Here is a 13,725-nt window from a genome sequence, read left to right as displayed (position 1 = left end):
ATAATTTTCCTTCCCAACATATTTTTAGGAGCATCATGCCCATTGCGTATACCAACCCATTTCCCAAAACCCTTTTGTTTTTTTTCTTTCAAAAAAGGTTTTTTTTCCTTTTTCCTTAAATCATGCCTTTCTCTCCCGTGGCACTTTGTTTTACCCAAACTTAGTATCTTTCTCCAACTAAGTCATTTAATAGATATTTCTCTCCCATCATATTAAATCTTGTCTATTTCCTCCTAGGGATTTTTTTTAGGAGATATTTAAGGGAAGATTTATCTTGAAATTTAACCACCAATAATTGTTTCCAACTTGGAAAGAATCTTCTAACTCTAGTGCTTCTTTCCTGAGTAATTTCTAGCATTTTATTTATTAATAATAATAATAATTACTCAACATAATATTTTTATTGATAACATCATTTCACAAGTCTAACATGGCTTTGCTAGCTAGCCAGCCTAAAAATAGTCAATGCCTAAAAATAGTAAATCATTAACATAGAAAATGGAGAGGTGTTACAAACGTAAAAGAAATTTCATGATAATGTTAAGTGCATGTAGGAGGCACTTGAAGATGATAAAATCTCTATGAAACATGTAATAATGATAAACATTCTATTCTAAGAAAGAAATTAGTTGGCAAGAAAGGAAATAAATCAATAACACCTAAGACTGTTGCATTTGTAAGCACACCAACACACATACATTTTCTTCAGGAAGATAAAATGAACCACATACATAAGATAAAAATAAAAAGAAATGATTAATTTTCCCTTTAATTCTAATGTGTGAAACAATCATCTGCTTGGGGTAGCTCAATTAGCAATGGTCATGGAAATGAATTCTCACTAAACCAGAAGTCTTGGGTTCAAATCTTGTGCTATCCCCTCCCCCCTCTCGATCAGGGTGAAAATTTGGACATGATAAATATGTATTCCTACCAAACTTACACAAAAAATATGTGAAACAATCAACAAAACAGGTTTATGTGTGGTTTTTGTGTATGAGAAAAAAATCTTAAGAAGAACTTACATCCTTTCGCTTAAGTAGTAGCTGGGACTTATCAACATTTTAGAATACGGTATTAGGGCCACGTCGTAAATGTCATTGACGATGCTTTCAGTAGACAAAAATACAACGAAGGTATGGAGAGCGTTATAGTGGCCAAATGTACTAGGGCTATGTCCGAAAGAGGTGGTGATGCTTTAAGTAGCTTGAGTAAGATCACCTCAGGTCTAAGTGCTCTTGCACCTTAACCTATAAGGAAATATGCCCTAAGATTTTGGCACTAAGTTAGCTGCATCTAGTGGGAAGATATGAATCTCAGCTTCTGCCTGTCAGTTTTGGACCCAAAACCCCTACCAAGTGTCCCAAAACAACATGAAGGTTTGTGATAATCTGCCATATAGGGCTCACCCATTTTATGAGTTTCTCTGCATGTATTGGATTTGTCACTGGATGATGTAGGATTTTAAGCTCCCTAAAAGACAAATTTCTATGTTTCAATATGAAAAAGACCCATGATGCCTTATGTGATTGCTATCATTGTGGTCCTAGCCTAAACTGTAAATTATTTTGTGGAACAGAGTTACTGATCAATTGAGAACTATTACCTAAAAGCAAGAAATCTAGCCAAAAAAACATGAAAACACAATATGAAAACAAAAAGCGTTGATGTTGGAATAATGTTTTTTTTTTCGTGGTAAATTTTAACATTTTTTAAAAATGGAAGTAAAATTCAATAAAAGCCATTTTTTTTTTTCAGGTAATTTTTCGACATTTTTTAATAATGATGTTAAAGTTAAAATATCATAACTCTCAAAAACCTTAAAATTCCAACAATAGGAATGACATTGAAGATAAAATATCACGTCTATCAAAAGTCGTAAAATTTCAATGATTCTCAGGCATGGCATTAAAGATATATATCATGTCTCTGAAAATCCTTAAAATTCCAACGATTTTCAGTCATGGCATTAAAGATAAAATATCACCTCTATGAAAAGCTTTAAAATTCCAACAATTTTTAGTCATGGTTTTTAATATTCTTTTGAAAAAATATTACCATTTAATTTATATTAATTTATTTTTATTTTAAATTTATTATATTAATAACTATTTATTAAATATAATGTCTTTTTTATATAATGTATTAAAGTCACTTGATAGCAAACACTTCAGTTATGATGAATGAACAACTTTACAAAAAAAGTGAATCTATATGTAATTTTGTAGTTTTTGATACTCTCTGCATTAAAGCATTTTCGTTTTTTAGAAATTTGTGTAAATATTTTATTTTTAAATAATTTTAAGATTTTGGAGTTTGCAAATTTTTTTTAAAGTATATTACATTATTCAGAGAAAAAAATAATATATATATATATATATATATATATATATATATATAGTAATTTAATATTAAAATAATATTTCTTTTGAATTTAATAAACAAAAACTAATAAACATATTGAAAGTGGGCAAAAAAAAAAACAAAGATTACGCGAAAAAACTTGTCGTAATCATATCCTCCACAACGGACGTACACCATCAACAAAAAATTGTTCTCCTAGACTTATTACTTCTACATACTTTTTATTTTGACATATATATCCAATCCAATATATTTAGAATATAGAAACATTGAAAAAAAAATCTAAAAAAAATTGAAAAAAATAATAACAAGTAAATATAAATATAAATATATATGAAAACATAAAAATAAATAAAGACCCTCACCCAAAAAAAATCCAATACAAAAAATATATCTAAAAAAACAAAAATAAATAAAAGAAAATTTGACTAAAAAAAAAAAAAAAAAAAAAAAAAAAAAAAAAAAAAAAAAAAACATATATATATATCCAAGAAAAATAATAAATGAAAAAAAAATAATATTGGTAAAAAAAAAAAAAAAAAAAAAAAAAAAAAAATTAAAATAAAATTAAAAAACATTAAAAAAACACAATTAAAACAATTAAAAAAAACCTTGGAAATAAATAATTAAGGAAAACATTTAAAAAAAAAACTTGTAAAAAAAAGACAAAGAAAAAAATAAAATGAAAAAAACAATAAAATAAAGAATAAAGAATAAAAAAACATTAAAAATAAAAATAAAAACTAAAAAAACGATGAAAAAAAAAATTAAAAATAATAATTAAAAAAACATTTAAAAATTAAGGTTATTAAAAAAAAAAATAAAAAACAAAAACCGAAACTCGGGAATCGACTTGTGCGCCCATGGGCCATAGGGCATACGAGCTAGGCAGGAGGGGATGCTACACGCAATGCCCCGTGCACCCAAGCCCTCGGGGTTCAATTTATTTATTTTTAATTTCTTTTTATAAGTTTAATTTTTTTTAAATGTTTTTTTTGGAATTTAATTGCGATTTATTTTATGTTTTTTTTAGCTTTTTATGATTCTAATTTTTATTTTTAAGGATATATATATATATATTTTAGTTTTTTTTTTTAATTGTATGTTCTATTTTTTTTTTTTTTTTATATTTGTTTTTCTTATTTTTAGTTTAAATCTTATCTTAATCATTGTTTTTGAGAAAAAAAAAAAACTTTAAATGTCATCATTTTGAATATAAAATTCATAAAATATTCATAACATGTGTTATTTTTTCAAATTTTTTATTCATTTTTTCATAAAAATATTATCACATGTTTGGAAAACACTTAAAAAATAAACATCTTTGGATGAAAAACAAGATTAAGACAACTTGCAAAATGGTAAAATAATTAACATTTAAAAAAAAAGTATTCACAGTTAATACATTAGAAAACTTAAAGTGTCAAAAACCCTCTAAAAAAAGAGGTTGAAATTGCTTCAACACTTTTCAAAATCAACATGAAAATCGCTAACATTTAAAAAGAAAATGTTCATACTTGATACATAAGAAATTTAAAGTGTCAAAACTATGCTAAAAAAAAGGGTATATTCTGAATATCAACTTTCAAAATCAAATGATTTTTTTACCACCTGAAAAAAGTGGGTAATTGGTAAAGTTCTGGTTTGATCGGTAACTATGTTGTGGCCTCTATGGGTAATTTAGTGTGTTTAGGTTAAGATTGTTTTTGGAAAGGTTTTTCTTCACTTAAGGTGTGCAACAAAATATAATCTAAAATAAATTAGGTACAAAGATTCTGGAAAGAGGATGCCCTTTATACAAGTTTAAGTGAGCTTAGTGTGTTTGGTGAATGTGTGTGCAAGTTAAATTTTGAGCATAAAAAGTGTGAATTGATGTGGATATGGGGTTATTCATTACAATTACCTTAATTAAACTATGTAATGTTTGTTCCTTGAAAGAAAAAAAATGATGTGTGTAGGATGGGCCACTCACTTCATTCCTAGTTATACTATGTGAGCATATGTTTGCGTCTAGAAATTCAAAGTAAAATCTAAGGAATTACTCTACTTGTAATGGTTAGTAAAATAAATTGGTTAGTAGTTATGGTGTGTGCAAAGTGAATCTAGTGCACATACAAAGTGTTTGAATTGCAAGTATGTGAATATGTAGTTCATGATCATTTAATGAAATTCCTCTAATTACACTATGTGATGTTTGTTCCTTGCAAAGAAAGAAATGGTGCATGGATTACAGGCGACTTACTTCTTTCCTAATTCTACTATGTGAGCATAAGTTTTTGTGCAAAATTTCAAATTAAAATATAAGCCTCAATTACTCTACTTGTAATGGTTAGTAGTGATGTTGTGTGCAAGGTGAATCTAGTGCACATACAAAGTGTTTCAATTGAAATTATGTGTGAAATATATATTTCCATAAATGGTTAATAAAATATAATATTGTCAATTTTTCTAAAATAATTTGATGGATCATAGGAATATTGTCTCCATTTACTAAGTGAAGCATTTGACCCTTTTCAAAATTAGTTCTTCGTAGTGGAAATTTTTCATTTCTTCAAGAGACTATATAAATCCTAAACTAAAAGTGATTTCCACAACAAAGTGAAGCATTTCAATACCTTTTACAAATTTACTTATTCTTATCAACAATTTTTTATTTCTTCAAAAAACTATATAAATCTCAAACTTAAAGTGATCCTTACTGTAAAAAGGAAAGTATTATATTTTTGTTCATATATAGTATATACCAAACATTTCAATTATTTAAATCTAGTGTCAATTATTTAAATCTACTCATTTGTATAATAATTTGCATGGTTGTTGAACTAAAGATTAATAGAAATTAAGTTTAAATTCTTATACAGGAAACTTCTAAATACATATTCTAGAGGAAAATATTACTTAAAGAACTTAATGATGTGGCTAATCTTTTGAATTTGAGATATTGGGAGATTATTGAAAAATCAAGCTAGCAATTACCAAATTGAAGGGCCAAATTTATTTCATGAGAAAAAATAAAATATATATATATATATATATATATATATATTATACAAATATAATTAACTATAAGATAAATTGTGCTTAAAAATCATATAATAGATAAATACACACTCCATGATACAATAAAGAGCCTATTCAACTAATTTGTAAGTATGTTAATATTTGAAAGCCTACTATACAAAATCAAATTAGTTGGAAAATATTGTCTTCATTAGAAGCACCATATCATTTAACGTTTTAAAACATGTAACTAAAATTACCATAAAACAATAGTAAGAAGAACTTTCTTAAAGGAAGAACTTATCATAACTATAGAGAATTTCACAATTCCAAATAAAAAGTGGAAGAAATGTGGGATGTGAATGACAATGAAATTGTATAGGATTAGTGGATTTAGAGAACAAGGGAGGTGCTTCAAGGTCTTAACAAAAATGAATGTACATTGTTATCGTTTATGGTGAAGAGGGGCACAAATGATTTGAGTGTTTTTTGGGAGAATGTACATGGAAATTTTAGTAGAACAATTAAGTAGAGAACAAAGAGGGGTAACAGAATGTATAAATTAATGTGTAGATTCAATACTGCTCATGAAATTTACTAAATCAAAAGACTTGAAGCTATTCTACTCATATGTGGAAGTTAAGTCACAATCTAAAACAAGAATCATTGCCATATAAAAGGAAACATCACACATGCACATAGATTTATCTAGGGGAAAGCAACTACTCAAAACCCCTTAATATTTGTATTGCATTAATGAGATAATATAGAAGAAATACAATTCTTTCTCAAGGTTGAGCACACCTTGCAACTATATAGTCTATCCCTCTCTCTAACTGAGTGACTTTGACCAACACTTAGCCAATTTTCAAGCCCTCTAAGCTCCTAATTCCTTGTGTTGTTCCTTTGGGAATTATGTCCCTATTAGTTAGGAAATTCCCTCATCTCGATTGCGCAATTCTTCTAGGTCCTTCCTCTGACTGCATGTACCACTTGTACACATTGGAATATGCCACAACTGATAGTACACTACATTGAAATCTCCATCTCAACTGGGTAACTCGAATTCTCAGCATGCATGAGATAATTTCAGTTGATTGATTAGTTATCTGGATGATTTTTTAGTGTGATTCAAGTTCCACTTCCACAACTTGAACTTCCACTAGTTGCTCGAACAGTTAGAACTAGTTTAACTGACTATAACTCAATTTAACTGAATTAAATTGCTACAAATGGAATTAACTCAATCTAGGCTCCTAAAATTTAGGAACCCACTGCACACAACTAGACTTCATGTCCCTAACTCGAATTAACTAAGTTAGACTCCTATTTTTTAGGAATCAACTCAAGTAAACTGAATTTCACCTTATTAACTGAAATTGAATGTTCTTAACTGAGTGAAAACTGTTGTGTCACCTCACTTAACTCCTCCAAGTTGTCTATTAATGTGGAAATTTGAATTTTCTCGATTTTAATTATAGTAAAAATAAAAAATGAGACTTTCTTGTTGTATTTTCAACACTCCCTCTCAGCGAAAAATGGATTATCAACCACCATTATCCTGCACCTATGGAATGTACTTCATGTAACACCTCTCACTATTGTTGCTGCAACTACAACTAAGAAGAATCCAAAAATCAAACTGAATCAATTCTTTCTGCAATTGTCCACTGGTAAAATTGTGTTGTTGTTAATTCTTCTACTGCGCCTCCTTCTCTATTGTCAACACTCCTATGCACTCCTCAATATTTGACTTACACTGATCCTCCTGCTATTGAATACTATGGGCCCCTGTAAAGCCCCTGTAACAAGGTAATCATCCATGAGGAGAATGACTCAATGGACCCTGCCCAAATTTATACAACTCTTGGACTAAGAATTTACATCACTCAACATCACTCCTGGAGGTATGGTTGCATGTGATTCGTATACTCACCTGGCTTAAACTCCCCCATGCTGGAGGTCTTTGTTTTAGTGGATGTCTCCAATATGCCTCCTCTCTACTTCTCCATTTATGGCTGCTCCACAAATTTTTGAGGCTTCTTCTGAGGTTGCATGTTTACAGGTCTAACATGCTCCCTCTCAACCACCATCTCTCTAGTCTCTTCCTTGTTCCGCAAGGATTTGCATGCATCTTCTACATCAAGTACATACATGTTCTTGACTCGAACCCAGATCTACTTCTCCTGTCCCATGGCTTTGTGTCTCAGGAATGCCTTTCCTTTGCCAAATATCACATCGTAACAATGGTCTTCCAAAACTTCAATAGAGAAAAGATTATTCTTTAGACTTGAAACAAACATCAGATCAATGAGTCTATGAGGGGAGCCATAATACCTGTAAAAGGTGATAGTACCAATCCCAGTCTCATTGTACTTTTTGTCATCTCCAAAATCAATGTTCATATGGATATATTTCTCCTCCAAGTCACTGAAAAATTATCTATTACACGTCAAGTTGAACGAGGTGCCACTGTCCAAGTACCACATGCTCCCCATCACTGTGCTCACCATGCATATGATGAGAGTGAAGTTAAGCTCGAACCCTAAAGCCAAAGCTTCATCTATTTCTTCTATACAAGCTCCTTATTTCATTCCTTCTTATGAGGACACATTGTGCCATAATGCCAAAATTCATGACTGTGAAAGCACTTGATTTTGGACAAGTCCTTCTCCTTACCCTCTTTGCTGGAATTGGGCTCACCTTCGGACTTATTCCCCTTAGCCTTCCTTCCTTTTCTGACTAATGAAAAGTCATATTCTTCTTATTTGGATGAGGTTCCATCTCTGGTATTCTGCATTATTTCTTCCTACGCTAGATCGGACCATATCCACTCCCAACTTAGTAGTTTCTCTCTGCCATTTACCAAATCTTGATAGCTATGCCAACTCTTGGGAAGGCCCAAAAGGGCTAGAGCTATCGAGTCTTCTTCAGGGACATTAATATCGACCCTGCCAATTTCATCATGACACTGTGTAAACCTTATCAGGTACTACAGAATTGTGTCATTATTTTGCATCTTGATACTTCAAAACTTTTCCTTAAGTGCCAACTTCTTATGGTCACTATTATTCTCGAACAATTATGTCAGTTCTTTCAACATCAGGAAAAAAGTCTCTTTTTGGTGGAAATTTGAGACAATATGATCCAGAACTCTCTCTAATATCTAATAGCCATGGCCACATATTCTATTAATCGAATTATTTCTTGTCATTGTTCTTTCTTTTGTGATCTTTTTTGTGGATTTTGAGTTATTGATCAATCCTTGATATCGAATATCCATCACTTAGGCCACATCCTTATTCCACTAAGAAATATTCCAAATTCTTACATCTTTCTTGATGTATTCTAGCAGCCCATTATCATCCAATACTGACTCCATGTATTCCTTCCATGCAACAAAGTTTGAGGTGCCTTCCAATACTCAAGCCTAATTCCATTGAAATCCATCTCTCAGTCCTAAATAAAACCTCCAACATTGATCTTCAAATTCAAATATTCTGCAATGACAACTTCCAAAATCTTCTCTACAGTGATTCCACTCTAACACCATGTTGAATTTAATGTGTATATTCAATAGTGCTCATGAAGTTTACTAAATCACAAGACTTGAAGCTACTCTACTCATATATGGAAGTTAATTCACCATCTAAAACAATAATCATTAACATGTAAAAGGAAACATCACTCGTAGATAGAGATTTATCTTGGGGAAAGCAAATTCTCAAAACCCCTTACTATATGTATTGCATAAAATATAAATAAAGAAGAAATATAATGCTTTGTCAAGCCTAAGAACACCTTGCAAGTGTATAGTCTATCCCTCTGCATGACTGACTGACTCTAGCCAACACTTAGCCAATTTTGAAGCCCTCCAAGCTCCTAATTCCTTGCAATCTTCCTCTCAGAATTAGGACCCTATTAATTAGGAAATTCCGTCATCTGGATTATGCAATTCTTCTAGGTCCTTCCTCTAATTGCATGCACCACCTGTACACATTGGAATATGCTACAACTGATATTACACTACCTTGAAATCTCCATCTCAACCGGGTAACTCGAATTATCTATATGCATGAGCTAATTTTGGCTAATTAGTTAGTTATCTAGATGCTTACTAAGTGTGGTTGAATTTATTTGACCTTCCACTAGTTCCTCCCACTGTTAGAGCTAGTTTAACTAACCATAACTCAATTTAACTAAATTAAATTGCCACAACTAAAATTAACTCAACCTAGCCTCCTAAAATTAGGAAACCAATGCACACAATTGAACTTCATGTCCCTAACTTGAATTAATCAAGTTAGGCTCCTATCTTTTAGGAATCAACATAAGTAAACTAAACTTCAACTCATTAACTTGAATTGCTTATTCTTAACTGAGTGAAAAGTGTTATGTCACCTCAGTTAACTCCTCCAAGTTGTCTATTGATGTGGAAATTCGAATTTTCTTAATTTTAATTAAGGAAAAAAAATTAAAATTGAGACTTTCTTTCCGCGTTTTCAACAGAGGATTTAAAAAATGTGTTTCTACAAGGAACCTTTTTTATGCATGTGCAAATATGGTTATCATATATCATTTATAATTTCAATTATTTTCATCAAATATTGACAACTTTTAGAATAAAGAACTCCTCTTTTTTACTTTTGAACCATATTTTGCAATATATTTCACGATTACATGTTGAGAAACAAATAGATGAATTTAATCGACATTAGATTGCCATAGTCTAAGAATATTTACATTGTAAACATTTCTAGGATATCATCAATACATGCATGCTAATCTATTTCTTTTGCATTTATTATTTTAATTTAATATTGATTAATTAGATTAGTATTCCATGGAACCTTATAGTTATATGCAGTAATACACTCTTTTTTATGCAAGCACGAATCTACACTACACTTTGTATGTCTTTAAAAAACTTGTTCTTTTTAAAACATTCACATAACCTTCATGTGAGAATTGAAAGAAGAACTTGTGAGGTTTTCAAAGGTAGAAATCATCATTTAAGATTGAAAGAACCATTAAATATTATATATGATGATGAATGTTATGAACGTTTAATTTTGTTATATATCTTTAACAAATAATGTCTTCTGAGTTCATGCACACTAGAAGTAGTGATATTCTTTCTCCTTCTAGATCATGAAATGTTTTCTCTCTTTTAACTCCTACTTGGGATATCAAACATTAATCAAACTAATGTTTATAGGTTTTGGAGCATCTATGTGACAACCATTTTTTCTAATCCCTCTTGTAGATAAATTTTCACAAATTATAATTTATGTAAACAATATATGGAAATTATATTCTAATGGTTTCATTTGGTTAAATCACATCCTTAGTTTTTGTGGATTATCTTAATCCATTACAATTTAGAGGTGGTTCATAACTTGCATGAATTTAAGTGTTTTCAAAAAATTCCAATAAACCGTGGTTTCAAGTAGTTTTAAATAATTTGCATGGTTTCAAGAGGTTTTCAATGATTTGCATGGTTTCAAGTCGTTTTCCTTAGTTGTTGTTACATCTCATTTTTTAACTCCATGGTATTACTTTCAATGTTAATCTTATCTTAGTTTTATTATTTCATTTTCCATTTGTTTATGGTTTTCAATCATATTTCCTAATGCGTACAATATGGAGCAAGTAATATGAGAAGTGAGACAATTTGAATTACCCGTATTTACATGAATATATTGAATTGCATGATACTATTTTTCTCTCAATGTTAGACGTCTTTTCCTCATCCTTTTTGTATCTTTCTCTCATATTTCCTCTATGGATGGAAATTTATTTCCTTTTCTAGATCAAATTCTCCAATTTCCCATGTGTGTTGTGAATCCTTATGTAATTTTCACACTCTAGTATTTCTCTATGAATGAATGTTTGGTTTTTTTTTTCTACAGTTGAATTTAGACACAAATTTATTTGTTGAAAGAATAGGCTTGATTGAGCCCTTCAACTGTATCGTTTACTGTTAATAGAATTAATAAAAGTTCGTAGGCGGTTGGAAGGTTAGGCCTTTAATGACTCGATGATGCAATTTGAATTTTGAATTTAAGCATTCAATTGATCCTTTGAAGCACTCAATCAAGCTCTTGAGGTCCTAAAAATTATAGTTTTAGCACCTCTTTCGTAGATTTCTCTACAGACCCATTTTGTGCTCTAGCAGATTAAGAGAAGAATTTGTCCTTAAGTGGAAGAGTTTATCATGTTAGATTCATGAAAGAATCCTCTATCCAATGGCATATGAGTTTGAAATTTTTGAATTCATATGATATTTTTCATCTAATTTCTTTAAACATAATGTTTGAAATTTTTTTGGACAGTTTCAAAGAGGTTGAATAAAAAATCAATAACATAAAATATACACAACAAAATAATTTCAAAAAATACCACTATCTTCGTTTACGAGTCCTCTTCAAAATGGTACTCTTAGTTTTTCAATTTATTTAATGAGTTGAAAAAACTCTTACCTGAACACGTGTCTCCAAAATGAAATTGAAACATTACTTTTCCAACTTCAAAAAATAATTAAAAAAATATAATTTTTCATAAAAAAATAAATTTTTAATATGAAAAACTTAGTACTCTCCGTGTAGCATATATATATATATATATAAAAAATTACACATTTTAGACTAAGTTATGCTATGTGAACACACATATCCCTCTTAAGTTTTGCGAAACATTGCAAGGACATATATTGCATTTAATGGAAACTTGAGATATTATACAACACTATTTGTTTTTACAAAAGATATCATTATGAAAACAACATAATTTTCCACATATTTTCTTTTTACTTCGTATCAAAATTCACAACGCTTATACGAATTTTGAGGGTTACAATTCGATAAAAGAGGAAAAACTTGAAATTTCAGTGCCACATTTGGCCCAAAAGTGTGCAATTCGATAAAAGAGGGAAAACTTGAATTTCATCGCCACATTTGGCCCAAAAGTGTAACCAATTTTCATGCATTTACCCTTCTATGATTTTTGAATAGTGTTGATTTTTCAAACAAGTAAGTGTGGTTCATCTTCAAAACACATAAATAATTATTATTAAGTATGATTATCATATTTTACATAATAATTCATACGAGGAAATGATTTTATGAGAAAAATAGGAGAGAATCAATGTTTGGGGTTGCTAAATAGTCCACCACTTAAATCTATATATAAATAAAACTAGCATAGTCATATAAATTAAATGATAATCATGGAAACATCTACTTCATAATACATCTCACATTGCCTATATATATATATATATATATATATATATATATATATATATATATATAATTATTGTTATTTTTACTTATAAAAATAATTAATATATGAGATTAACATATGTACATTTAAAAAAAGTGTAACAAAATTCTTAATCATGGAGATTCTTAATCTTTTTACTATATATTGTTACATACTAATATCACATGTCCAAAAAGCTATAAGTCATGCTCATATGACAAATGTTCATACAACATTCTTTTAATTAATTAATTTAATTAAAATATAAAAAAAATTCAATAATTATTAATAATTATAACCAATCATTGTTAGGTTAATGGTAGGGGTTTGACCTCCATGAAATATTCTACAATATTCTTAATACCATACACAAAATTAAAGTGACATTTTTTTTGTTTTCTTTTTTTTTTAAGTGCTATGAGTTCTCCATTAATTACATGAGGCTTGGCCTGTTGCTTTACAAACCACCACCCATGGGCATCTAAGGCATCAAAATCACCTGGGGATAGTACCTAGCCTGGGCCATACTAGCCCTTAACATGGTTGGATGTTTTTCCAACAGAGTTTTGAACATGACCACATCACAAAGTAACTTAAGAATACACCCCATCACTATATATTCTACTCTACGCCCCATGGACTTAATTAAAGGATGAGATTTATCTGCAAAGTAGTTATGTCATTTTTCAAATGTTCATTTACATTAAGAGATTTAGATATTCAACATTTTTGTTTCAGTGATTGTTCTCATTTGGGCTAAACTTGTAGGTGACTTTTCCATTTTAAAATTAAAATAAAATATTTTATAAATTAAATGTGACCTTCACACCACAAAGTAACTTGAAAATACACCTCATCACCGTATATTCTACTCTACGCCCCATGGACTTAATTAAAGGTTGAGATTTCTCTGCAAAGTAGTTATGCCATTTTTCAAATGTTCATTTACATTAAGACATTTAGATATTCAACATTTTTGTTTCCATGATTGTTCTCATTTGGGCTCAACTTCTAGGTGACTTTTCCATTTTAAAATTAAAATAAAATATTTTATAAATTAAATGTAATCTCCATTATAATTAACAACAAAATTGAATA

This window comes from Pinus tabuliformis, chromosome 1_1 (assembly GCF_031772625.1).
Source record: "Pinus tabuliformis cultivar Carrire ecotype Pingquan chromosome 1_1, CPIR1, whole genome shotgun sequence".
Classification (NCBI taxonomy): domain Eukaryota; kingdom Viridiplantae; phylum Streptophyta; class Pinopsida; order Pinales; family Pinaceae; genus Pinus; species Pinus tabuliformis.
This window is presented reverse-complemented; position numbering follows the sequence as displayed.